The sequence below is a fragment of the Onychomys torridus genome, chromosome 1 (genome assembly GCF_903995425.1).
Source record: "Onychomys torridus chromosome 1, mOncTor1.1, whole genome shotgun sequence".
Lineage (NCBI taxonomy): Eukaryota > Metazoa > Chordata > Mammalia > Rodentia > Cricetidae > Onychomys > Onychomys torridus.
This window is the reverse complement of record NC_050443.1, coordinates 105528511-105554215: the sequence shown is the minus strand read 5'-3', so window position 1 is coordinate 105554215 and position 25705 is coordinate 105528511.

Below are 25705 nucleotides of genomic sequence, written 5' to 3'. Positions count from 1 at the left end.
CCCATGAAATGGAGACATTGACATTTTAACTAATTTTATTTTATTTTATCTGCATTGCTGTTTTGCCTTTTGTGTGTCTGTGTAAAGATGGTGGATCCTGGAGGTACAGACAGCTGTGAGCTGCTATGTGGGTGCCTGGAATTGAACCCAGGTCCTCTGGAATAGCAGTCAGTGCTCTTAACCACTGAGCCATCGCTCCAGCCCTGACATTGACATTTTAATTGAATGATACAATGGATGTAAATCCTTACAGTACTTCCTGGTGATTGCTCAATTAGGCTGAAATTTGCCACTGTGGTCATTGTATTGGCACTGAGGCCTCTGGAACAGAAGAAAAAGTCTTTAGCTCCCCTACCCCCTTTTAGAGACAGGGTCTCTCTGTGTAGCTGTGGTTGTTCTGGAACACTCTGTGTGGACCAGGCTGACCTCAAACTCACTGAGATACACTTGTCTGTGCCTCCTGAGTGCTGGGATTAAAAGGTGTGTGCCACCACACCTGGCTCAAAGATTGAAAACAGAGCTGGCTGGTCACTCAGAGCAGCCAAAAGGAGAAAACCATAACATGTCTACCAGCGGGTGTGTTAATTGACAGAATAAGGAATGTGCATATTATGGGATAGTTTTTCAGTCTTAGAACAAAATTCTGGTATAAGATGGGTGAACTCTGAAAACCTTGTGTAACATGATAGGTCAGACAAAAAGATTGCAGAGGTGGTTCAGGTAGTGACAGCACTGGACGCCCTTCCGGAGACGCGGGTTTGTTTGTTTTTGTTTTTTTTTTTTTTTTGGTTTTTCGAGACAGGGTTTCTCTGTATCTTTGGAGGCTGTCATGGAACTCACTTTGTAGACCAGGCTGGCCTCGAACTCACAGAGATTCACCTCCTCTGCCCAAGTGCTGGGATACAAGGCATGTGCCACCACCGCCCCAGTGAGACCTGGATTTTTTGATTCCTCGTATTCACATGGCAGCTCACAACCATCTTTAATTCCAGTCCTAGGGAATCTAATGCCCTCTACTGGCCTCTGCAGGCACTGCATGCATATGGTGCATAAACATATGAAGGCAAAACACCCTTACACATAAAAAGTAAGATAAAATAAAAAAAGACAAATATAATATAATTCCGCTTATATTAGACACCTAGAATAAGCAAGTTCAGAGACATAAACTAGAACAAAGGTAACCAGAAAAGAGTAGGAAGCATAACCAGGGGCTATGTTTTAATTACTGTGGAGTTGAGTTTATTAGCAAAGCTCCTGAATGGACAGTGAGGAGGACAGTACAACAATGTAAATATATGTAGCATATCTCACATATACCTTATATTTAACGTGTGCCTGTGCCTGCTGTGGCACACATGTGGAGGTCCGAGGACCATTTTCAGGAGTCAGTTCTCACCTTCTACAATGTGGGTCTCGGGGATCAAACTCAGACCCTCAGACTTGGCAGCAAGTGCCTTTCCCCTGAGCCACTATGCCACCCTGTAACTATGTATGTTTATTTACAGTGTTTGTTTTGAGACCGGTTCTACCTATGTAGTTCTAGCTGGGCTTGAATTTTGGCTCTCCCTACTGGGATTACAAATGTGTGCCTTTATATTTGACTTATAAATGTATTTAGTACCATGGAATTTTGCATTTAAAAGGATTTGGTAAATTTCTCTTTAAAAAAAATTCAAGCTGGGGGAGGCAGAGGCAGGTGGATCTCTGTGAGCTCCAGACCAGCCTGGTCTACACAGTGAGTTCCAGGACAGACTCCAAAGCTATACAGAGAAACCCTGTCTCAAAAAAAAAAAAAAAATCAAGCTGGTTATAGTGGTGGATGCCATTAATTCCAGCCCTCCAGAGACAGAGGGAGGAGGAGGGGGATCTCTGTGAATTAAAGACTAGACTGGTCTACATAATGACTTCCAGGCCAGCCAGGGCTACACAGAGAAACCTTGTCTTGGAAAAGAAAATAATTAAGAAATGCATCACGGGCCTCTGACCTCTGTGGGTACCAGACAAGTAGGTGATACACACATGTGCAGGCAAAACACTCATAAGATAAATACACCTAAGAAAAGACTCAAGCTGTTTCCCAGTCATAGGACTGCCTCATAAATTAACTACAAGATTTGCATGAACAAAGAGGTCCTATAGAGGATGGTTCAAGAGGTAAAGACGCTTGATACCCAGGCTGACAAACTGAGCTCAGTCTGGACTGTAACCCACATTATAGGAGAGATCCAGCTCCCAGAAGTTGGCCTTTGACCTCCACATTCATGCCATGGAGTGCATGTGTGCACATGTGTGCACACACACAGGCACAAATAAACGCAATAATAATAACAAAGATGATATCCAGGCTGGGTATGGTGGCCATGAGTCTGTAATCTAATCCCAGCATTGAGAAGGCTGAGGTACAAGGGCAGAATTTGGAACCAGCCTGCGCTGCAGTATGAACTACAAAGTTTAAAGAAAAAGAAAGGAAGAAAAAAAGTGAGAGAAATGTCCTCAATAACCAGAGAGGCAGAGGGAACAGTGCCTGAGCTGGGGATATGGTCCATTTGGTGAAGTATTTGCTACAGAAGGGTAAGGACAGTCAACTTCCAGCCCATTCGGTCTGAAGATTCATAGAGACAGGACCCCCTCCCCCCCACACACACACAATTTGGTCTGAGATTTCATAGAGGTAAGAAGTTTCTAGTGCCCACTGTGCTCTGCTTTTCTGATCTTTCAGCTTTCACCTCCATATCTGACTCCAGGTTTTTATTTAATAAGACTAATTAGAATCACAATTCATATAAGCCCAGCTTTTATAAGACAGGAAGAAACGTTAAGAATTCAAGGCCGGTGGTGGCACACACCTTTAATCCCAGCGTTAGGGAGGCAGAGGCAGGAGGATCTCTTTGAGTTCGAGGCCAGCCTGGTCTACTGAGCGAGTTCTAGGACAGCCCAGGCTGCACAGAGAACCCTGTCTAAAAACAACAACAGCAACAGCAAAAAAGATGGTGTCTCTGTGTTATTTAGCCCTGGCTGTCCTGGAACTCCCTGTGTAGACCAGGCCAACCTGAAACTCATAGAGATCCCCCTGCCTCACCCTGCAAGTGCTGGGATTAAAGATGTGTGCTCCCTGCAATTATGTCTTCTTGAAAACTCTGAGGTCCTCACTGGCTTCTGCTGGTTAAGTGAAGGCAGCCAGTCCCCCCTGTCACTGGTCCTCTCTGCTGGCGGGGTGCTCTTTCAGCCTCCTCCAATTTTTGTTTTGTAGGTTTGTTGTAGCTGCCTCTGCCTTTGTTTTCTGTTTTGTTGTTTGTTTGGGGACTGGGTGTTCTGTAGTCCAGGCCATCCTTGAATTTGCTAAGTAGTCCAAGCAGGCTTTGAACTCACAATCCTGTCTCCACCCTGGGGGATTACAGGACCTCCCTGTCGTCTCTGTGTGGACCTTGAGTCACAAGAGATGGGTTGCAGCCAAGTTGCCTGGGAAGGCACGTTAAATCATGCACAGCTGGAGCCTGCCAGAGATGAGAGAGGAGGGATGAGAAGGCGGCCATCCGCCCCCACCGAACACCGGGTGGCCTGTGCATCGCTAGCTACTTTAAAGCCACACCCCCAAATCGGACAAGGGCAGGTTTCCCTGGACTGGGCACAGAGGAGGACCTCAGGAAGGCTAGCTAAAGTCTCCGAACGTCTGAATCTCGTCTCCAGCGACGTGCTCAGCTGCTGCAGTGAGCGGAGCCTCTGTGGGTGGACGCCCTGCGACCACAAGTCTGGCTAGTTCAGGCTAATTTGGAAGGGCAAGGGAACCAGAGCCCGCAAATTACAAGGAACCACCATCTTCCGGATCTCCTGGTAGTAGAAGAATTGGACCCACCGGGTGATGTCGAAGGAGCCTGCCCTACAACAGACCTTATCCTTCGTGGAAGTCTCTAATCCTGAGTGCCTAGGTTCACAGAAGTGGGGATTTAGCTCAGTGGTAGAGCGCTTGCCTGGCAAGCGCATAGGCCCTGGGTTCGGTCCTCAGCTCTGAAGAAAAAAAAAAAGTGTAAATAAGCAGGCATAGGGAAGACCCTCATTTGCTCTGTGGCCATGAGCAAGTCACGTCCTCTGATTTCTTGCTGGGGTGGGTTTGTCTAGATGTCCTCTATGGCCCCTTTAAGTTCTTCCTTGTCCTGAGGCAGCCGTGATGGGATGTGTGAAGGTTCTTTGTAAATGTCTGGCAAATACAGCACCCTTAGCAATGGACACACATGTCTAGCTCATCTCAGTCTTCAAGTACCTAGAAGTTGCAGGGAAGGCGGGGAAAGTCTAGGTTGGTAACTAAGATTGAATTAGGGGTGTTGAAAGAGCCTGCATCTCCACTGGAGAGAGCACTTGAAGTCCTCTAAGTCAGAGGAAAAGGAGTTGGGCAGTCAGTTCCTTTTCCCAGCCTTAGCAGACAGAGGGCAGAGTGTGCCAAACGGAAAGAACACCGGTCCACAGCAGCTGGAAGCAACGGCTCCGCAGTACCACATTTGCTTGGGGTTCCTACCTGCCCACACGCAGGCACAAAGCTGCACAGAGAAACTCTGTCTCGAAAAACAAAAAACAAAACAAAAATGCAAAACAGAGCCAGGCATGGTGGAATAGGCTACCCCACCCCCCCCCCCCCCCCCCCCCCCCACTTTTTTTTTTTTTTTTTTTTTTGGTTTTTTGTTTTTGGAGAGAGGGTTTCTCTGTGTACCTTTGGTACCTGTCCTGGATCTCGCTCTGTAGACCAGGCTGGCCTCGAACTCCCAGAGATCCTCCCGCCACCACAGCCCAGCTAGGCTCCCTTTTTTATAATGCTTCAAACTGAGCTTGGAGACCCTTTCCTTGGTCACCTGCCTTTCAAACGTGCCCCGGTGGCTTCGTGCTCATCCCATCATTGCAGCAGCCTGGAGCCTCTTGACCAGGTAGTCCTATGCCAGCAGGGACACCAAAAGTGGTGAACTAGATAATGAATCTGTTGGCCCAGGGTTCAAAGATCAGGACTTGGGGGCGGCATAACCCTCCTGTGAGTCCTGGTACAGGCTTCGAAACTCAGTCTCAGAAGCAGGTTCTGAGCATTAAAATGCCCAGGTGGGTTTTAGCACACATTTGTGGATGAGCTATTAAAGCTAGCTACAGGACCAGAAATGCAGTGGTTTGTAGGGGTATAGGACAACTGTTGGCAGAGTGATGCTTAGAAGCAGGAATCAATTTCCTAGTCCACCAACCAAGTCCTGGGAGGCAGCCTCAGCCCACAGAAGGTATGTGGTGCTGTAGGAGCCCTTGAGAACCCATGAATAAAATAGTATTAATTGCTTTGAGATGTAAACACAAAACAATAGCCATCCAAAGGAAGCACCCAGGAGGCTGGAGAGAGGGCTCAGTGGTTAAGAGAGCTCACTGCTCTTGTACAGGACCCAGATTCAGTTCTCAGGACCCACATGGCAGTTTACAACTGTGTGTAACACCAGTTCCATGGGCTCCCAACACAGGGTGCACAGATATACATGGAGGCAAACATATACATTAACTAAAAATAAAACAATGCGTTTGGAAGAATGGCCAGATTGGAAGCTTTGTAGCAACAATGAAGCGGGGATTGTCTGTAGTTCAACTGCTGCAGGCTGCAGGAATACATCATAAGATCTCAGCTGGTTATGGCAAAGTCACTACCTGGAGGGATCAAGGAATTCCTCCAGAGGAAGACAAATCCCAAGGAGCTTTTGTTGTTCCTTGGCTTGTTATATATCAGCTGTATTCTGTTATGAAAATCATGTGTGCCTTCATTGTTTGCCCAGTTGACTTTTCCCTAAGAAGGGCTAACAGTGTGGACTGATCACTCTCTGGACATATACATTCAAGGTATTTGGAGAACAGCCTCAGGAAAGGCTTCCTTGCCCACCCCCCAGACCATCCCTTTCTCCCCTTTCAGCACTGGAATCAGATATCTCCCTTAGCCACATTCAAGGACTAACAGAAGTAACAGTCCAGACCACCACATGCTAGTCTCCTGATTTAAGGTAAATTCCACAAGGAGATACTGCCTACGTCAGGTGGACATTAAGTAACAGCTTTATACAATTTAGCTCAGACCCTCCTTTCTTACAGCCTTACTAACTTTATAGACCTTTAACTCCTTACCTAACCACTTCTAGGAATATTTAGATAATCATCTGTGCTGACAGCTATGCTCAGCCACAACCCCAGTTCAAGCCTCCCTGTAATTATCATCACTGGCAGCATCCGGCCAGGTCCATCCCCAGACAGAGGAAAGTACCTTATCAGAGACACCTCTGTACTCTCTAAGAACAGACTTAAGCATCCAGACTACCCATTTGAGAAGGCCTGAGGGATGTGCCAATTAAGCTTAACTTCCTCCTTTCCCAAATCTTACCTCTAGTTCCAGATCTTCCTTTAACTATCACCAGAGGCATCTAGCTGTACACAGGTTGCCTAGTGACCGAGCACACCTTCCCCCACCCTGCAGAAAAATGGCAGATAGCTTGGACAGATAGGAGCCACAGAAAAAAAGAAGAGAGTTTTATTTTTTCCCATTGACCTAGCAACTTACAGATTCTTAATGTTTTCTATCAATCATGTTTAAGATTATAATTGAACACATAAGATCCCTCTTCTTAGATATTACCCAAATTTAGCCTTTAGGTAATTCATTTCCCCACTAGTCACTTCCCTTTGGGGTTGCAAATGATAACTAACAATTACTGCCCCTCTATGTGATTCTTATCACCCCTCCATTTGACCCTGGAAGCCTGGCTTTGCACTGCCAAGGGATTACTGCTTATAAGTGTATATATACCAGACTCCCAGGGCACGGGAGATGAAGAAGAAGATTTGGAAGAATAAATGACTGGACTAAAAGCTCGATGTGCTGAGATTCTATTCCCCAAAATAGTCCTCGCTGTTCATAGTCTCTCTCCTGAGCCCCTGGGATGTGTGATATTGAGGCTGGTCCCCCTAATATTGTACAAGACTCAACTGTCCCCTCCCTCTTGGGGTGGCTTTACTGGTGATGTTTAATCAAGGGCTATGTTCACCCCCTCTTTTTGGACATGTAAGATATAAAATAAAAACATACCGTGAATGCTTTTTTAAAGGGTGAAGAGGTGCTGGAGAGGCGGCTTAGTGGTTTAGAGCACTTACTGCTCTTCCAGAAGACCCAAGTTCAGTTCCCAGTGCCCACATCAGGAGGCTCCTAACAGCCTATAACTAATGGCAACCAGTGCCTGAATGCATGTGCGCACACACACACACACACACACACACACACACACACACAGAATTCAAAATGATTTTTTTAAGTAGGGAAAATTACAATCTAAAGCCCCAGAAAAAGCTGTCACTTACGTGAAGTGGCCAGAATAAACAAAGGCACAGGGTGGCCACCAGTGCTGTCACAGAGGAAGAAGGATGGCGAGCAAGACAGCTAACAGATGCACAAGTTCACTTCAGGTCAATGACAACATTCTGGAGTGGATCACGGTGCATCACCCATCTAACATTTGAGTCGATGACGTGTATGAGACAGGACAGAGGGAGAAAATGTGGGAGACATAAAAAGAGAGAGGAGCCCCTCACCTGGGAATCTAGCTGAAGCCTCTCACCAGTGGGAGAAAGAATTCACACAACCAACACCTGGGAGGTCTTTCTCCCCTCAGAATCACGGCTCACAGGAAAGAGACATGTGCCCAACAACCTGGGCAGCCACATGTGCAGCCCTCGTGGCTCCTGGTTCACGTCATCAGATTAAAATGCCATCCATGGCATCTCCGGAGCCACCTTTAACCCCATTAAAAGAAAATAGCAGCTTCCTGAGCCACCAAAACTGGATACGAGGCCAAGGCAGGAAGCGACTGCAGCTTTCTCTGGAGGAGTCGGGACTGAGCAGGGACTTGCCATGTCCCTCCCACCCTCAGAGGAGCCACATCCAAACCCTAGCTTTCTTTTCTTTACGTCTGCGCATCTCTTTCTCCTTAGGCATAGAGATTAACCCACACTAAAGTATCTTTAACAAAATGTCCAGACCAGTTCGGCCATGCCAGAGGCTGGTTCCCAATTGCTGTTTGCACTGTTGATTTCAATGTGTGTAAAATCATTTTCTTCACCTGCTAAAAAACAACAGCGCCTCCATTCCTCTTACTACTCAGCCTCAGACCTGTTCCTGGAATCTTGATGCTTGTGCTTGTATTTCTTAGGTGAAATAAGATTCATGTTCCTATTGTATAGACTGTTTTTTCAACCAACAGACCACACAAACCTTCTGAAAAAGCGATTTACTGAGGCTTCCTGAAATTGGCCAATCAGAATGACTTCCCAAACTTTGACATTGTGTTTGTGCTAAATGCTAACAGCAGAAAGTTCTGCTTTTGTTTAAGTTTTGCTTGCTTGCAAAGTTCATGAAAGACCTACATAAGATTCTCTCTGCTGCAGCAGAAGGCCGCTTTCATTCCCCTGCTCCCGAGGAGAGGACTGTAAATTAGGCCTAGCTGTGAATAAATCTTACCCTGCAATATCTTAGTGTTTAGCTCCTGGTGTTTTGACACCATAACAGCCTGAAATTCCTTCCCAAGTCAAAGCTGTGACTCTGGATTTTTTTCTGATTCAAAGTCTGGAAAAGGCAGAGAGGTGGTGGCCCACGTCTTTAATCCCAGCACTTGGGAGGCAGAGGCAGGCAGATCTCTCTGAGTTCGAGGCCAGCCTGGTCTACAGAACTAGTTCCAGGACAGCCAGGGCTACACCAAGAAACCCTGTCTTGAAAAACCAAAAAAAGAAAAGAAAAGTTGGAAAAGACTCCCTTGAGCTGCTGAGAGTGCCCGAGGACCTCTCCCTGCCCTGTCTCACCCTGGCTTTGCCCGACTCTCAGTGGCCTTGGGCCGGATACCAGGCGTGAGAACTCCAGGCTTCTCCTCTGCAGTGGTGGCCGCATGGTGGTGGCCTCACTGACACACTGACAAGTGCTGGGACAGAGCAGTGTCTGTCAATTCCTGTGACTCTAGAGTTTGGAATTCAGAAGCGGTGGTGTCAGGCTGGGGTTTTGCTCACTAGGTCTGGATCCGGCTGGATCCATAGCAGAGCCTCCTGGGTGCTGAAGTGCTCTGACTTCCATGAGTGGGTAAGGCGAGACCTCTGTTTTCTGGGGCTGCCTCTTAAGCACTCTGAACTGCCAAGCTTCATGGGGGTGCCTCCAGCCATGCACTGGCCAGGAACTCAGTGCCTGTGACTTGTCTGGGGCACCTCATCACGGCACATGCTGCCTCAGCCCATACCTCACGTCTGCCAGGCACTGTACTAGTGAGTGGCTAGGCAGGCTAGACACAAAGACCTTCCAGTGTTTAACATGCACAGGATTATGTCATTTACCTGGATAATTGTTTTTATTATTAATAATATTAAATTATTATATCCAGGCTATTAAATTTTATATTAATTGGGCTTCAAATATATTTGTTTGGTTTTTGAGACAGGGCCTCTCTACATAGCCTTGGCTATCCTGGAGCTCACTGTGTAGAACCAGGCTGGCCTTAAACTTGCAGATATTTTCTTAGTTTTAAATGATTTGATGCATGGTGGTGGGTAGAGGAGGTCAGAAGAGGGCATTGATTTCCTGGAGCTGAAGTTCCAGGTAGTTGTAAGCTGCTCCTGAGAGAGCTGGGAACCCAACTCCAGGCCTCTGGAAGAGCAGGAAATGCTATTAACTGCCTTACATTTTCCAGCTTCTGAGACACAGCCACACTATGCAGCCCAGGCTAGCCTTGAACCCATGATTCACTTGCATCTGTCCCCAGGAGTGCACATTATGAAGTGTGCACCCCTCTGCCTTGTCTATGTTTATTTGCAAGACTCCCACTTAGGTTTGAACATGGAAAGCTAGAGTAAACACAGCTGCTGGCAGTTTGGCCCCACTGACCTAGCCAGCACCTCCACACTAATGGCGGTAGTTTGGCTGGCAGGAAAGTCTTCAGAGTAGAAGTAGCCTTGGACTCGCCGAACAGGATCTGCCGTTTGGGGAAGACAGTGCCATGGCCCGGTCATGAGGTTCATTGAGTGTTGTGAGGCACCTGGTCTCGATGTGTGTGGAGGTGCCCTAGGCTCTGAGTGGCCAAGGAAAATGGGTCTAAGAATGAAGTGAAGAGGCCAGGGCACATCCTCCCATGGTCTTTTACATACAGAGTCCTCCTAGTCTGCCTTCCAGGTGTGCACCTTTGATAAAGACCACAGCCCCAGAGAGACAGCTCTTATATGAAATCCGAGGGCTGGACATGGTGCCATGCCTGTAATCCACAGAACTACAAGTTCAAAGCCAGATGAAACTACTATACATAGAGGGTTTAGGGCCCACCTGCACTATGTATGGAGACTCTGTCTCAAAAAAAAAAAAAAAAAAAAGCAGGTGGATCTTTGTGAGTTCTAGGCCAGCCTGGTCTACAGAGCAAGCTCCAGGAAAGGTGCAAAGCTACACAGAGAAACCCTGTCTCAACAAACAAACAAACAAACAAACAAACAAAAAAACAAACCAAAAAAAGGGTTGGGGATTTAGCTCAATGGTAGAGTGCTTGCCTAGCAAGCACAAGGCCCTGGGTTCGGCCTCAGCTTTGCAGCCTCGTCTACAGAGCTAGTCCAGGACAGGCTCCAAAGCTACAGAGAAACTCTGTCTCAAAAAAAAAACCAAAAAAACAAAAAAACAAAAAAACAAAAAAAACAAAACAAAAAACTAATGAAGGCACACCTGTCACTCAGAGAGGCGAGGACGTGCTTGGGAGCGGTGGACACTGACAAGCAGCTGAAGCTGTGTCTAAAGTGGGCAGCCGCCAGCAGTGCTGAGTGCACCAGCATGAGACCACTGTGCTTATAGCTCTGATGCCTCAAAGGAACTGGGAAATGGGAGCGCTTTGGTTTTGTAATTGAATCTCCCCATTTTAATACAGGTTCGAGTGTAACAAGAATTCTGGGGCCAGCAGGATGTCTCAGCAAGTAAAGGTGCTTGCTACCAAGCCTGACAACCTGAGATCCGTCCGTGGGTCCATGTGGTAGAAGAAGAGAGTTGACTCACACACAGGAAAGGGAACTGTGCGTGGTGGCACATATATTTAATCCCAGCATGAGGGAGGCAGGCGGATCTCTGTGAGTTCGAGGCCAGCCTGGTCTACAGAGTGAGTTCCAGGCCAGCCAGGGCTACACAGTGAGACCCTATTTAAACAAACAAACAAACAAATGTAATAAAAAGAAAACCTGGAGACTAGGGGGTAGCTTGGAGTGGACAGTGCTGGCTGCATAGGTGTGAGGACTCAAGCTTAGATCGCATTGTCCACATAAAGAGACAATGTGGTATCACACACACCCGCAATCCTGATATTGGTGTAGATGGGCAGACCCCAGCCATTCTAGTCTCAGGTTCTGTGAAAGATCCTGTCTCACAAAGGAAAGGTGGGGGCTTGGCTTAGTTAGGGATACTATTGCTATGATGAAACTATGACCAAAAAGAAACTTAGGAAGGAGAGGGTTTATTTGGTTTAGGTTCCACATCACTGTTCATTGAAGGAAGTCAGGACATGAATTCAAGCAGGGCAGGAGCTGATGCAGAGTCCACGGAGGGATGCTGCTTACTGGCTTGCTCCTCATGACTTGCTTATCCTGCTTTCTTATAGAAGCCAGGACCACCAGAACAGGGTGGGTTGGGCCCTCCCCCATCAATTACTAATTAAGAAAATGCCCTACAGATTTACCTACTGCCAGATCTTATGGAGGCATTTTCTCAATTGAGGCTCCCTCCTCTCAGACGACTCTAGATTGTGTCAAATTGGCATAAACTAGCCAGCCCAGGGAGAGCATTGCTGCTCTTCTTGAAGACCTGAGTTCATTTTACGTACCAATGAGGGGCAGCTCACAGGCACCTATGACTCCTCTGGCCTCCACAGGCATCCATACACTTGTGACAGACACATATACATAAAATTAAAAGTAACTGGAAACATAAGATGGAGAGGCAGCTGTGGAAGACACATGATCTCAACCTCTGGCCTGCATGTGTGCCAGAATGGACAAACATCAGCACACATGCATGCAGACACATGTACAATTTACACATTCACACACATCACAGAAATAAAAAAGAAGTTCTGCTGGCCAGTTGAAACTCAGTTTGTTTGTTTGTTTGGGTTTTTTTGTTTTGGTTTTTTGAGACAGGTTCCTCTATGTAGCTCTGGCAATCCTGGACCTTACTCTGTAGACCAAGCTGGCCTCAGAATCAAGTCAGCCTGCATCTGCCTCCTGAGTGCTGGGATTAAAGTTGTACATCACTATACCTGGCTCACTATAGTTCCAATTCATGTTTCTCTAATGGATAAATTTGTTTCCTTATGTTTAGAGGACACTTGCATGTAAATAGACATTTCCTGTTCTGACCGCTTAGTCACAAATAACCAACTCAGAGGCTGAATATGAACTATAAATGCTCAGCCAATAGCTCAGGCTTGTTACTAGCTAACGCTTACATTTAAATTCACCCATTTCTAATAATCTATCTATTGCTTTGTGGTTGGTTACCTCATTTCTACATGTCCTGCTTTCTTGGCAACTGACTGGCACCTCCTCTGACTCTACCCTCCCTCTTCCCATCATTCTCAGTTTGGCTTTCCTGCCTAACTTCCTGCCCAGCTACTGGCCTGTCAGCTTTTTATTAACCAATGAGAACAATACATATTCATAGTGTAGAGAAGGATTGTTCCACAGCACTTGCATTTCCCCTTTCAAAAAAATGTGTTCATTTTGCTAGCTCAATTATTGATTGGGGTTGCTTTCTTTTTGAAAAAAAAAATTATTTTATGTATATGGGTGTTTCATCTGGGTATATGTGCAGATACTATGTGCTCTCTGGGGATCTTCAGGAGCCAGAGGAGGGCACTGAATGCCCTGGAACTTGAGTTACTGATAGTTATGAGCCAGATGTGAATGTTGAGAACCAAACCCAGATCTTCTGCTGAGCAGTCCTTTGTTTTCTTATTGCTCGGTAGTTGTTTTTCATTTTGTTTTGTTTTTGAAATTGTTGTATATTCTAAAATTTAATTCTGTATCAAATGCATAGCTTAAAAAATATTTCCCATTTTACGGTCTGTCTCCTTAATTAACTGCTTCCGTTGCTATATAAAAGCTTGTCAATTTTATGAGTCTGTGCTATTTTAAAGATTTTATTTATATTATTTATTTTTAATTTTGTTTTGTTTTGTTTTTTGTCTTTTTGATACAGGGTTTCTCTGTGTAGTCCTGGCTGTCCTGGATCTCACTCTGTAGACCAGGTTGGCCTGAAATTCATAAAGTTCTGCCTGCCTGTGCCTCCCGAGTGTTAGGACTAAAGGCATATGCCACCACTGCCTGGTTTATTTTCCTTTTAATTAATTAATTTTATTTTATTTTTTATGTGCATTGATGTTTTGCCTGCATGTACATCTGTGTGAGGATGTCAGATCCTGGAACTAGAGTTACATACAGTTAGGGCTGTCATGTGGGCACTGGGAATAGCACCCAGGTCCTCTGGAAGAGAAGCCCATGCCCTTTTTGTTTTTTTTTTGTTTTTTTTTTTTGTTTTTCGAGACAGGGTTTCTCTGTGTAGCTTTGCACCTTTCCTGGAACTCGCTTGGTAGACCAGGCTGGCCTCGAGCTCACAGAGATCCACCTGCCTCTGCCTCCCGAGTGCTGGGATTACAGGTGTGCGCCACCACCGCCCGCAAGCCCATGATCTTAACCACCAGCTTGCCATTTCTCCAGCCCCAGGGCTAGTTTTTATTGTCAACTTGACCTGGTAAGACGAGCCTTGACTGAGGGACTGCCCAGATCAGATGGCCCAAGGGCACATCTGTAGGGTGTTGTCTTGACTTGGTATGTGAGGACCCACTGAACTGTGGGTGGTCCTGGGCTAGATAAGAAAGCTGAAGAGGAGCAACCAGGAGATCAGGGCAGTAAGCAGCCTCCTCCCTATTTTCTGCTTCAGAGTTCATGGCAGACTGTGACCTGAAAGTCAAAATTTAAGGAAACCCTTCCCTCCTTAGCTGTTTTTAGTCGGCATGTTTATCACAGCAACAGAAAGGAGAGTGGCTCTAACTTGTTGGTCACTTGCCTTTGCTCCTAGGCACTGGGGTCTTCCTCAGGGTCTTCTCTGTGTCCAGATCTTGACATGTCTTCCCTACTCTGACAGTTTCAGAGGCTCCTGTCTTTTGTTAAGGTCTTTGATCTGTTTGGGGCTAATTTTTGTGCTGTGGTGAGAGATGAGATCATCTCACTCTCCTCGTACATGCCCAATCGTTTCTCCAACGTTAATTGCTGGTATCATTGTCAAACATTAGGTGATTGGGGTTGAGTGGCTTTATCTGGATCTTGTATTCTGTCCCATCGTTCTGCATATCTGTGTTTGAGCTGGCACCACACTCTTTTTAGTACCATGATTCTCTATTCTCCCAACTCATGGGCATCTGGAGTGGTGTTTCTATATGCTAGTGTCTTCTTAAATTTGTAGGTCCTCAAAAAGCAGTAAGTGTGCCTTACCTGCTAAGCCATCTCCCCTGCTTCGTCCCTGATCTCCTCCTCAGCATGTTTGTCATTGGTACACAGAAAGGATACTGATTTTTGTGTTAATTTTGTATCCTGCCATTTTGCTGAAAGTGCTTATCAATTCTAAGAGTTTTCTGACGGCGTCTCTAGGGTCTGATGTGTAGAATCATATTAATTGCCATTAGGGATGCTCTTTTCTTTCCCACTTATTTCTCTTTTGTTTTTTTCTTGTCTTACTGATTCCGTTAAAACTTACAGCACTATAATGAGTGGAGAGGAGAAGGAGTCAGCAGCAAAACTTTCAGTTTTAACCTGTTGAGTATAATGTTGGCCACACATTTGTTTTCAGAGCCTCACTGTGTTGCCCTGGAACTCACAGAGATCCACCTGCCTCCAACTCTGAGCTCTGAGCTCTGGGCGCCCCCACCCCGCCCTCCAGTTATTATGTTGAGATATATGCTTTCTATTCCTCATTCTTTGGCCTTTCAAGGAGGGACACCGGACGTTGTCAAAGGTCTTTTCTAAATCTGTCAAGATAATCGTGTGATTTCTGTCCTTGAGTCCAGTTATATGTTACATTTATAGACTTATATATGTTGAACCATTCCTGCTATTTGGAAAGAAAGAAAGCTTTAGAGTGTTAAATAATTTTTTAAATATTTTTATTTTATTTACTTTTATGTGTATGTCTCTGTGAATGTATGCGGGACGTGTGCACAGGTGTCCACAGAGGCCATGAGGAGTTGGTGGTTGTACGCTTCCCAAAATGGGTTCTAGGAACCAAATACTGGAGGAGCAGAGAGTACTCTTAACTGCTAAGCTATTCCTCCAGCCCCAGGAAGAGTTGTTTTTTAAAAATATGTTCTTGCCAGGTGGTGATAGCGCACATCTTTAATCCCAGCACTCGGGAGGCAGAGCCAGGCGGATCTCTGTGAGTTCGAGGCCAGCCTGGGCTACAGAGTGAGTTCCAGGAAAGGCGCAAAGCCACACAGAGAAACCCTGTCTTGAAAAAAAAAATATGTTCTTGAATTTGGTTTGCAAGTATTTTATTAAAATTTTTTGTATCAGTGTTCATCAGGGAGATTGGTTTATAATTTCTATTGTGTTTATGTCTGGTTTTGGCATGGGTAATATTGGTTTTGTAAAGAATTTGTTAGCTGGGCTGGAGAGATGGCTTATCAGTTAAGAGCACTAGCTGCTGGTCCAGAGAACCTGGTTTCAATTCCCAGAAACCACATGGTGGCTCACAACTGTCTGTAACTCCAGTTCCAGGGGAATGGATGCCCTCTTTTGGCCTTCAACATGTCAGGGACTCTCTTGCTTTATTTTCTTCCCCTACAGCTTATATACCCCAGCCCAATCTTTCAAGCAATATAAAAATTATAATGCGGGCTGGAGAGATGGCTCAGAGGTTAAGAACACTGACTGCTCTTCCAGAGGTCCTGAGTTCAATTCCCAGCAACCACATGGTGGCTCACAACCATCTGTAATGAGGTCTGGTGCCCTCTTTTGGCCTGCATGCTGTGTACATAATAAATAAATACATCTTTAAAAAATTATAATGTATGGTTACATTCTATTTTTTAAGTGAGTGATTACAATGAATACAAGTAAAAAACAGCATGTTTCTCATTTCCCTTGCATGATTAAACATTTTATGAATTACAGGTTGTAGTGTGAATTCCAATTGGTCTTAATAATAAAAACCCAGAATCAGATATTGGGGTAAATGCTAAGAGATCAGAAAGACAAAGGAACAAGTCACAGCCATGTCTCACCTCGCCAATTCCTCGAATCCTCTGTTTGAATGTCTCAGAGTTCTCAGCTGAAAGGTTTCAGCCAAAAGGCCTCTAGCCAAAAGGGCTTCCTCAGTCAAAAGGTCTTTAGTTCCTGTCTCCTCACACCTTATATACCTTTTTCTGCTCAGCCATTAAAGGCATGTGTGCTTCCCAGTACTGGGATTAAAGGCATGTGACTCCTAAGTACTGGGATTAAAGGAGTATGCCACCACTGCCTGGCTCTGTTTCTCTCCTAGACTGAATCTCATGTAGTCCAGGGTGGCTTTGAACTCAGAGATCCAGGTGGATCTCTGCCTCCCAAGGGCTAAGATTAAAGGTGTGTGCCACCACTGCCTGGCCTCTATGTTTAATCTACTGGCCTGTTGTGTCCTCTGATCTTCAGGCAAATTTTAATAGGGTACACAATATATCACTACAACAGGTAAAAATTTATCTCCAAGGACTCGCATACATTCAAGTCTAAGCAATTTGTTTATATAGATTAACAAGATATAAGAAAGGTATTTTTCTCAGCCAGTTCCTTTACCAGCAGGCTGCATTTCAAATTTACAAAGAAAGGATCAATCATTTTATTATTTATCTTAAAAGGTAATTTTATAAAATATCTTAAATAATCACAAATCTAAATTTTTATATATAAAAAACAACCAGTCATTTCTACTTTAAGTCCCAGAGTGCACACCTACTCAACAACTTTTTATTAAATCATATCAGGAAGCTGAGGGCAAAACTGGGTAGAAGGAATTAATCGCCTTTGATCACCAACCCATCCTAGCAAGAAAGGCAGGTCAGCAAGTAACAACCAGGCTGCCATTGTTCTTGTTCCCTGACCTCAATGAGTCCCTCAATCAACTAACAAGAGTGTGCCTTTCTAGACTTTAAATTGTTCCCCAGGAGTTTCTACTTCAATGCCACTAACAACAATATCTTAATCTATTTACTAACAATCTACATCTCTGAATTCTTTCTAAGGGTGGTGGTTGAATCATTAATCTGCTCCAGCAGCAATGGTCGGAAAAAGTCCATCACTGTTATTGTAAGTACCAGTAACATGGGCCAGTGAGGACTAGAAACCCCCTTAGAATTTTCATACAACTTATAGATTATGAGGGACGTGGTGACCTCAAGAGCAATAAACAGAGCTGTGCTCAATAACAGCACGGGGTGCTCAGGAAATGTAGTCCTCCAGGCTCTGCTTCTCCAAGTCCACCCATTGCGATTGTGCTAACCGCCGAGCTGTTCTTCTTGCTTGGCCTGAACTTTTTTGTTTTTGTTTTTCAAGACAGGGTTTCTCTGTGTAGTTTTGGTGCCTGTCCTGGATCTCTTTCTGTAGACCAGGCTGGCCTCCAACCCACAGAGATCTGTCTGCCTCTGCCTCCTGTGTGCTGGGGTTAAAGGCATGTGCCACCACTGCCTGGCTGGCCTGGACTTTTTTATTTGGGAGTTTTTAATTATTGCTTTGGTTTCATTACTTGTTATAGATGTGTTTAAATTGTCTTTGGGGCTGGAGAGATGGCTCAGCAGTTGAGTGCATCTGCTGCACATCATGACGACTAGAATTCAGGTCCCTGGACCTGTGTACAAATCTGGCATGCAGCACACATCTGTAACCCTAGTTCTTAGAACAGAGACAGGAGGGTCTGTGGGGCTTCCTAACTTCCTGTTTATCTAAGAAAAATGCAAGCCCTGAATTGAAGGAACAACCCCACCTCAAAACAATGGGTGGAGGGTGACAAAGGTGGACGCCCCACACCCTCTTTTGGCCTCTACAAATACACTTAAATATATCTGTATATACACTCACACATACACCTATATAGACACATATCTACATAAATAAAAATATTTATTTTACTATTGTATATGTGTGCGCGTGAGTGGGTGCATGCATGTCGGAGTTTGCTTGTGGAGTTCAGGTGACAATTTGTGAGAACTGGTTCTTTTTTTTTTTTTTTTTTTTTAATTCTTTGAGATAAGGTCTCTCTGTGTAGCCCTGGCTGTCCTGGAACTTGCTCTAGAGACCAGGCTGGCCTGCACTCAGAGATACACCTGCCTCTGCCTCCCTAGTGCTGGAATTAAAGGCTTATGCCACAATTGCCCAGCCATCATGCTTATTTTTTCTAAGAAGCAACGCTATCTTTCATTCTTTATAATTTTTCATTCATCATATTATTCAAACATCATTAATTTCTCCCCATCTTAATTATTTCTTTCCATCTACTGAGTTAGGTTTGGCTTGTTTTCAAAGCCCTACAGTATGTATCATTATTTATTTGGGTTATCCGTTAATTCCTTAAAATAGACAACTACCGCACAGATGCCTCTCTTCCCGCCACTTCCACTGTGACTCACAGGATCTATTGTATTTTCATTTTCACTCATTTCTAGAATTCCTTCTTGGCTTTTTGAAGAAGCCATGCTCACTCAGTATTGTGTTTAACCTCATGAGCCTTGTACTCTAGGGTCTTTAGTTGGTTTGATGTCTATGATGATCAGATAGAATGCAATTATTTCAATTGTCCCATACTTGTAAGGCTTACTTGTGTGGTAGTAATTTATTTTAGAGAAAGTTCTAAGGGCAGCTGAGAAGAACACGTATTCTGCAGTACTTGGATCCAGCCAGATGTAGAATGCAGGTGTCTATCGGGTCCGTTTCACATGTCTATTCTTGGTTGCGATGGTGACAACCTTTTACAGTAATGTTGCTTCCCTCTACAACCGTCCTGGGGTGAAACCCATTTCCGAGCAGCACTGAGCAACCTGTGGCTGGAGCCACATCTCAAACTGCGTTGGATGCCAAGCTGAAGGGCGTGGGTCTGAATTCAGACACTGACCACACAGTGGTCCCAAGGTTCTGTGGACAGGCCGAAGAGTCTGTCTGGAGTCTCTATGAGGTAAAGGTGGAGACAGCCAAGACGCAAATGACACGGGTTTGTCAAGAGCTGGAGAGGGGGAGGCCTGGGAAGCTGGATGAAGGCGATGATTGTACAGTGGGAACCCAGAAGCGGCTGACTGGCAGGTGGGAAAGACAGCTGAAGTCTGGATATGATGAGCAGGAATCTCTAAGCCCAGCGCGTGGGAATCTGCGGTAGAAGGCCTGTCTTACAAACAAACAAACAAAGCAAGCTACCTCTTCTGAGAAGAAGGGCCACCAGCCTCCTTAGAAAAGTGACCACACCAACTCCCCATGATGCCGAGAGATAAAGACCCTGAGCTAAATGTCCGGACACGGGCTTGGCTCCTCAGCTTTCTAGATGAGTGACCTCAGCCATGCCAGGAACCAAACCTTACAGCCACGAGCCCGGGACCACCTCCATCTCTGGCTGACCCAGGAAAGGCCCCAGGGAGCGGCTCCCAAAGCTCAGAGACGGCAGCAAGGGCGAGCAGAGGGCTGGAGCGCCCGGGCCTCCCTCCGGAACCGGCCCGAGGCCTCCGTCCGGAGCCCCGCGGTCCCTTCGCTGTAGCGGTCGGAATCCAAGATCCCGCCCCGGGAGGCCGCGCTCCTCCCGCCCGCCCGCCTGGCCCGGGAAGCCGCGCTCCTCTCGCCCGCCCGCCTGGCCCCGGGAAGCCGCGCTCCTCCCGCCCGCCCGCCTGGCCCGGGAAGCCGCGCTCCTCCCGCCCGTCCGCCTGGCCCGGGAAGCCGCGCTCCTCCGCCCGCCTGGCCCGGGAAGCCGCGCTCCTCCCGCCCGCCCGCCTGGCCCGGGAAGCCGCGCTCCTCCCGCCCGTCCGCCTGGCCCGGGAAGCCGCGCTCCTCCCGCCCGCCTGGCCCCGGGAAGCCGCGCTCCTCCCGCCCGCCTGGCCCCGGGAAGCCGCGCTCCTCCCGCCCGCCTGGCCCGGGAAGCCGCGCTCCTCCCGCCCGCCCGCCTGGCCCCGGGAAGCCGCGCTCCTCCCGCCCGCCTGGCCCCGGGAAGCCGCGCTCCTCCCGCCCGCCCGCCTGGCCCGGGAAGCCGCGCTCCTCCCGCCCGTCCGCCTGGCCCGGGAAGCCGCGCTCCGCCCGTCCGCCTGGCCCGGGAAGCCGCGCTCCTCCCGCCCGCCTGGCCCGGGAAGCCGCGCTCCTCCCGCCCGCCTGGCCCGGGAAGCCGCGCTCCTCCCGCCCGCCTGGCCGCTCTAGGAGCCGAGCGCCCGCGTCTCAGTGGGAATAACCCCTTCTGCTCCGCAGCCTGGCGCTCTCGCTGTCTTCCAGGGAAGAAACAGGGTAGCCTCTCGATGATGCTGGGGCTACCCGTCAGGCTTATGTCCCCGAATAGTCTCTGTTGAATTCTTCGGGCAAGTTAATGAATCACCTCGCTTTTGAGACAGGGTCTCATGTACCGCAGGCCAGTCTGGAACTGAACTTCGGATCTTAATGTCTCCATCTCCCGCGGTTTATGCGGTGCTGAGGACGGAATCTCTCCGCTTCATGCATCCTAGGCAAGCACCCTACCACCCACTGGGCTACAGCCCGGGGTCAGAGCCTCTGCTTTCTTGGCTGTAAACGAAATCACATCTGCCTTGAGGACTGATCTTAAGATCCGGCTAATTAGACCACTTGCTACAAGAACTTATGGCATGCTGTGGGTGCTTTACAGACGCAGAGCACTGTGGAGGACACCCTTGAACTCAGCGCAGATGATCTCAAGTTCACAGCCGCCCTGATACTTTCACCATTTTTATTACTTCAAAAAGACCGTCATGAAGCGTCAGCTCTGTGACATGATGAGAGAGTTGCTTGCTGACAGCTTCCTGTGTGCCAAGGTCCTGATATATGTGACCCCCGTGAGCTCCTGGGGCTCTGTGAAGTGGTGATATTACTCAAACCGCACAGAAGAAGAATCTAGGGTCAACAGCCCACCAGTCTGATTCCAACCCAGCCGCTTCTTTCTGAACTGCATGCCTGGTGTTCTACACTGAAGCATCCACCCCATGAGGTGGTCAGCATGGCTGTCTGTCTAGCCAGAGAAAAGGAAGCTGGAGTCACCTTATTCCTACAGCAGAATAAAAGTCTGGGTGGGGGCGGGCAATTGGAGAGGTGACTCAGAGCTCAGCATATAGGCTTCTCTTCCAAAAGACCGGGGTTCAATTCCCAGCACCTACATGATGGTTTACCACCATCTATAACTCCCTTCTGACTTTTGAGGCACCAGGCATGCACATGGTGCACACACATACATACATGCAAAGCACTCATATACATCAAATAAATCTTAAAGAAACAATCTATTGGAAAACTGAGTGTGGTGTTCCATACTGTAATCCCGGCACTGGAGAGCTCAAGGCAGGATAGTCACAAGTTCCAGGCCAGCCCGGACTGCATAACGAGCGAGACTCAGTCTCAAAAAACAAAAATAATGAAATATATAAATTAACAGTTCTGCAAGATGGCTCAGTGGCCCTGCTGCTAAGTGGATGAATAAGTTTGATCCCTGGAACCCACATAGTAGATGATGAAAGCCACCTCCCCACGGATGTTCTCTGACATATACAAGCTTGTGTGTGCACATGCGTGCATGTGTGTGTAACTAATAGAATTTTGTTAAAAACTTAGGGGCTGCCCAGGTATGGTGGCACACACCTTTAATCCCAGTACTCAGGAGGCAGAGGCAGGTGGAGCTCTGTGAGTTCGAGGCTAGCCTGGTCTACAAAGGGAGTCCAGGACAGCAAGGGCTCTGTTACACAGAGAAACCCTACCTCAAAAACAAAACAAACAAAAAACTCAGGGGCTAAGCTGGGCATGGTGGCACATATCTTTAGTTACAGCACTCAGGAGGTGAGTCTCTGAGTTCAAGGCCAGCCCAGTCTACAAATGGAGTTCGAGGACAACCAGGGCTATGCAGAGAAATCCTGTCTTGAAGAAAAAACAAAACAAAACAAAACAAAAAAAAACACCAACCAACCAACCAATCGATCGATCAAGAAAGGGCTGGAGAGATGACTCAAGGCTTAAGAGCACTGTCTGCTCTTTCAGAGGACCCCAGTTCAAGACCCAGAACCCACATGGCAGCTCACAGCAGTCTGTAACTCAGCAGTCTGGGGATCTGACAGCTTCATACAGACATACATACATGCAGGTAAAACCAATGCATATAAAATAAATAAATCGGGTTGGGGATTTAGCTCAGTGGTAGAGCGCTTGCCTAGCAAGTGCAAGGCCCTGGGTTCGGTCCTCAGCTCAATAAATAAATAAATAAATAAATAAATAAATAAATAAATAAATAATTTAAAAAATAAAATAAAACGAACTCCAGGGTTGGCTAGAGATGGATCGATGGTTAAAAACACTTCCTCCACAATCATGAAGACTAGAATTTGGATCCCAGCACCCCTGTGACAAGCCAGATGTCCCCGAATGCCTGCAACTCCAGCACTGATAAAGGACCACTAGGCTTGCTGGAGCCCGAGCTCCAGATCAGGTAGAGCCCTGCCTTGAAGGGCTAGGCAGAGGCTGCTAGAGGCCGACACCCAACGCCCTGCCTGACTTCTGACAACATAGAGGCACATACATGCACCTGCACACACAGGGACACATCACACACACACACACACACACACACACACACACACACACACACCTGCACACACACAAAGACACATCACACACAAGAGAGACACACATCACATACACACACACCTGTACACACAAACGCCTGAACACACAACTTGGGGAGGGGTGAGACAGGGTTTCACTGTCTAACAATCATAGCTGTCGTGGAACTCTCTTTATAGACCAGGCTGGCCTCAAACTCACAGAGATCCACCTGCCTCTATCTCCCGAGTGCTGGAATTAAAGGTGTATGCCACCATGCCAGCCAATAAATAAGTATTTTTGAAATAAATGGTGGGAAATGGTGCTTGCTCCAGTATGTCACTACCCCTGCACAGAGGAAATTCTGTGACCCTGGAAGATGTTTTCAGAATGCAGTGAAGCGGGGCTTCTGTTCTGGTTATTGTTTTGTTTGAGAAAAGCCATGTAGTCATGACCAGTCTGGAACTTGTAGACCAAACTGGCTTCAAACTTGAGGCGAGCCTCCTTCCTCTGCCGCCAAGCAGCTTCATGGCATCATGGTCACATGATCACCACAGTGTGTGCGGCCATGCCTGGAGCTCTGCTTAAACTCCTTGATCCGTTTAGAGACTGGTCAGTGTTGCCACAGTTTCCTCAAGGAGGTGATGCTGAGGCGCTCAACTAATGTCTGAGGGTCTGTTTTATATGCTAATAGGCTAGTACTGTTCAGGATTGGACATTTCGTGGTTATTTTTAATTTTTAATTGAATGAGTATGAGTATTTTGCCGACATGTACAGATGTGCGCCAGGTGCACCTCCTCCTGCCAAAATACAAGCGAAAGCACAATTTGCCTGCTCATCCCTTGGTGGGCATCTGACTTCTTTCCACCGCTGGCCTGTAAGCAGAGTAGTCCTGAGCCTTCACAAGATTGTGATTGTGTGCGCATGTTTTCACTTCTCTTGGGGGGATGGATAGAGGCAGAAATGCTGAGTGCTCTTCCTCCTCCTCCTCTTCCTCCTTCCTGTTTGTACCTTTTCAATTCATTTTTTATTTTCTGTGTGCTTGTGCTTTGCCTGCAAGTATATCTGTGGACCATCTGTGAGTTTAGTGCCCGAGGGGGCCACAAGAGGGTATGGAATGCCCTGAGCTGGAGTAACAGACAGGTGTAAGCCACCATGTCCCCGCTGGGAACCGAACAGAACCCAGGTCCTCTGCGATAATAGTAAGGGATTTTTTTTTCCTCTGTGTAGTTTTGGTGCCTGTCCTGGAACTCGCTTGGTAGACCAGGCTGGCCTCGAACTCACAGAGATCCACCTGCCTCTGCCTCCCGAGTGCTAGGATTAAAGGCGTGCGCCACCACCAGGCGGGATCTTAATCACTAACAGCAAGTGCTCTTAACCACTGAACCATCTCTCCAGCTGTGCCCCACTTCTTTTGAGGGAGTCTCAACTTAAAAGTTCCTAAGACAGAGGCAGGCCAATCTCTGAGTTTGAGGTCAGCCTGGTCTATATAGAGATCCTGTCTAAAAAAAACAAAAACACCTTCCTAAGAAGGTTACAGAATCACTATAGGACAAAGCATCTCCACTTCTAGCTATCTGCCCAAGAGAAATGAAATGAAAACATTCCCCTCACACACACAATTACAGGATTCTCAAGGCTCAGGACAGCTCTATTCTCAGCCCAAGGAGTGAGCAGGTGAGCAGGCAGATTGTGTTATAGCTTGTATTTGGGTGGTGGGGGTGTCTTTTTTCTTTCTTTTTTTCTTTTTAAAAAAAGATTTAGGGTTGGGGATTTAGCTCAGTGGTAGAGCACTTGCCTAGCAAGTGCAAGGCCCTGGGTTCGATCCTCAGCTAAAAAAAAAAAAAAGAAAAGATTTATTCATTTATTTAGTGCACTGGTGTTTTGCCTGCATATATTCTGTGAGACTGTGTTGAATCACCTGGAATTAGAGTTACAGACAGTTGTGAGCTGCCATGTGGATGCTGGGAATTGAACCTGGGTCCTCTGGAAGGACAGTCAGTGCTCTTAACTGCTGAGCCATCTCTCCAACCTCTCTCTCCCTCCCTCCCTCCCTCCCTCCCTCCCTCCCTCCCTCCCTCCCTCCTTTCCTCCTCCTCCTGCTTGTATCCCTTGCTGGCCTTAAATTCACTATAGCCAAGTATGTTTCAAGTTTTGTGGGATTTTTGTTGTTGTTGATGTTTTGTTTTTAGACAGGGTCTCGCTATGTAGCTGAAACATGGAACCTGGTATGTAGACCGGGCTATCCTGGAACTCATTTCTAGAAGTCTGCTTGCCTCTGCCTCTCAAGTGCTGGGATTAAAGATGTGCATCACCACACCCAGCCTTATAGTCAAAGATGACTTTGAACTTCTGATCCTCCTGCCTCCACTTTCTGAGTACCTGGATCACAGGTGTGTACCACACACCCATTTTACAAAATGCTGAGATTCAAACCCAGAGTCTCTTGCATGCTAGGCAAACACCCTACCAACCCAGCTCTAGCTCCAGCCAGTGGTCAGGATCGGGCATTTCCAGGTTCTTGACCTCTTAGCCATAAAACTAAAAATAAAGATCATAGATGTGCAAAGTAGGAGGGTAGCTTTATTGAGAGCAAAGTGAAGGGACAGCTCAGAGAGGGATATGGCAAGGCTGATAGCAGACAAGGGGGCACCATGGCTCCTTGTTACTGTTCAGGGTTTCCTCTTATGGGGTTCAAGAGGAGGAATTCACTTCCTAGGGGCATAGTTACGGTGGTTCTCTGTTTTGGTTGATAGATTAGGTTATAGATTTTTTTTTTTTTATAGCAGCCTAAGAGACCAGCTCCCAGGACTGCACCCACGAAAATAAGAAGAATGCCTTCAGAGTAGCCGG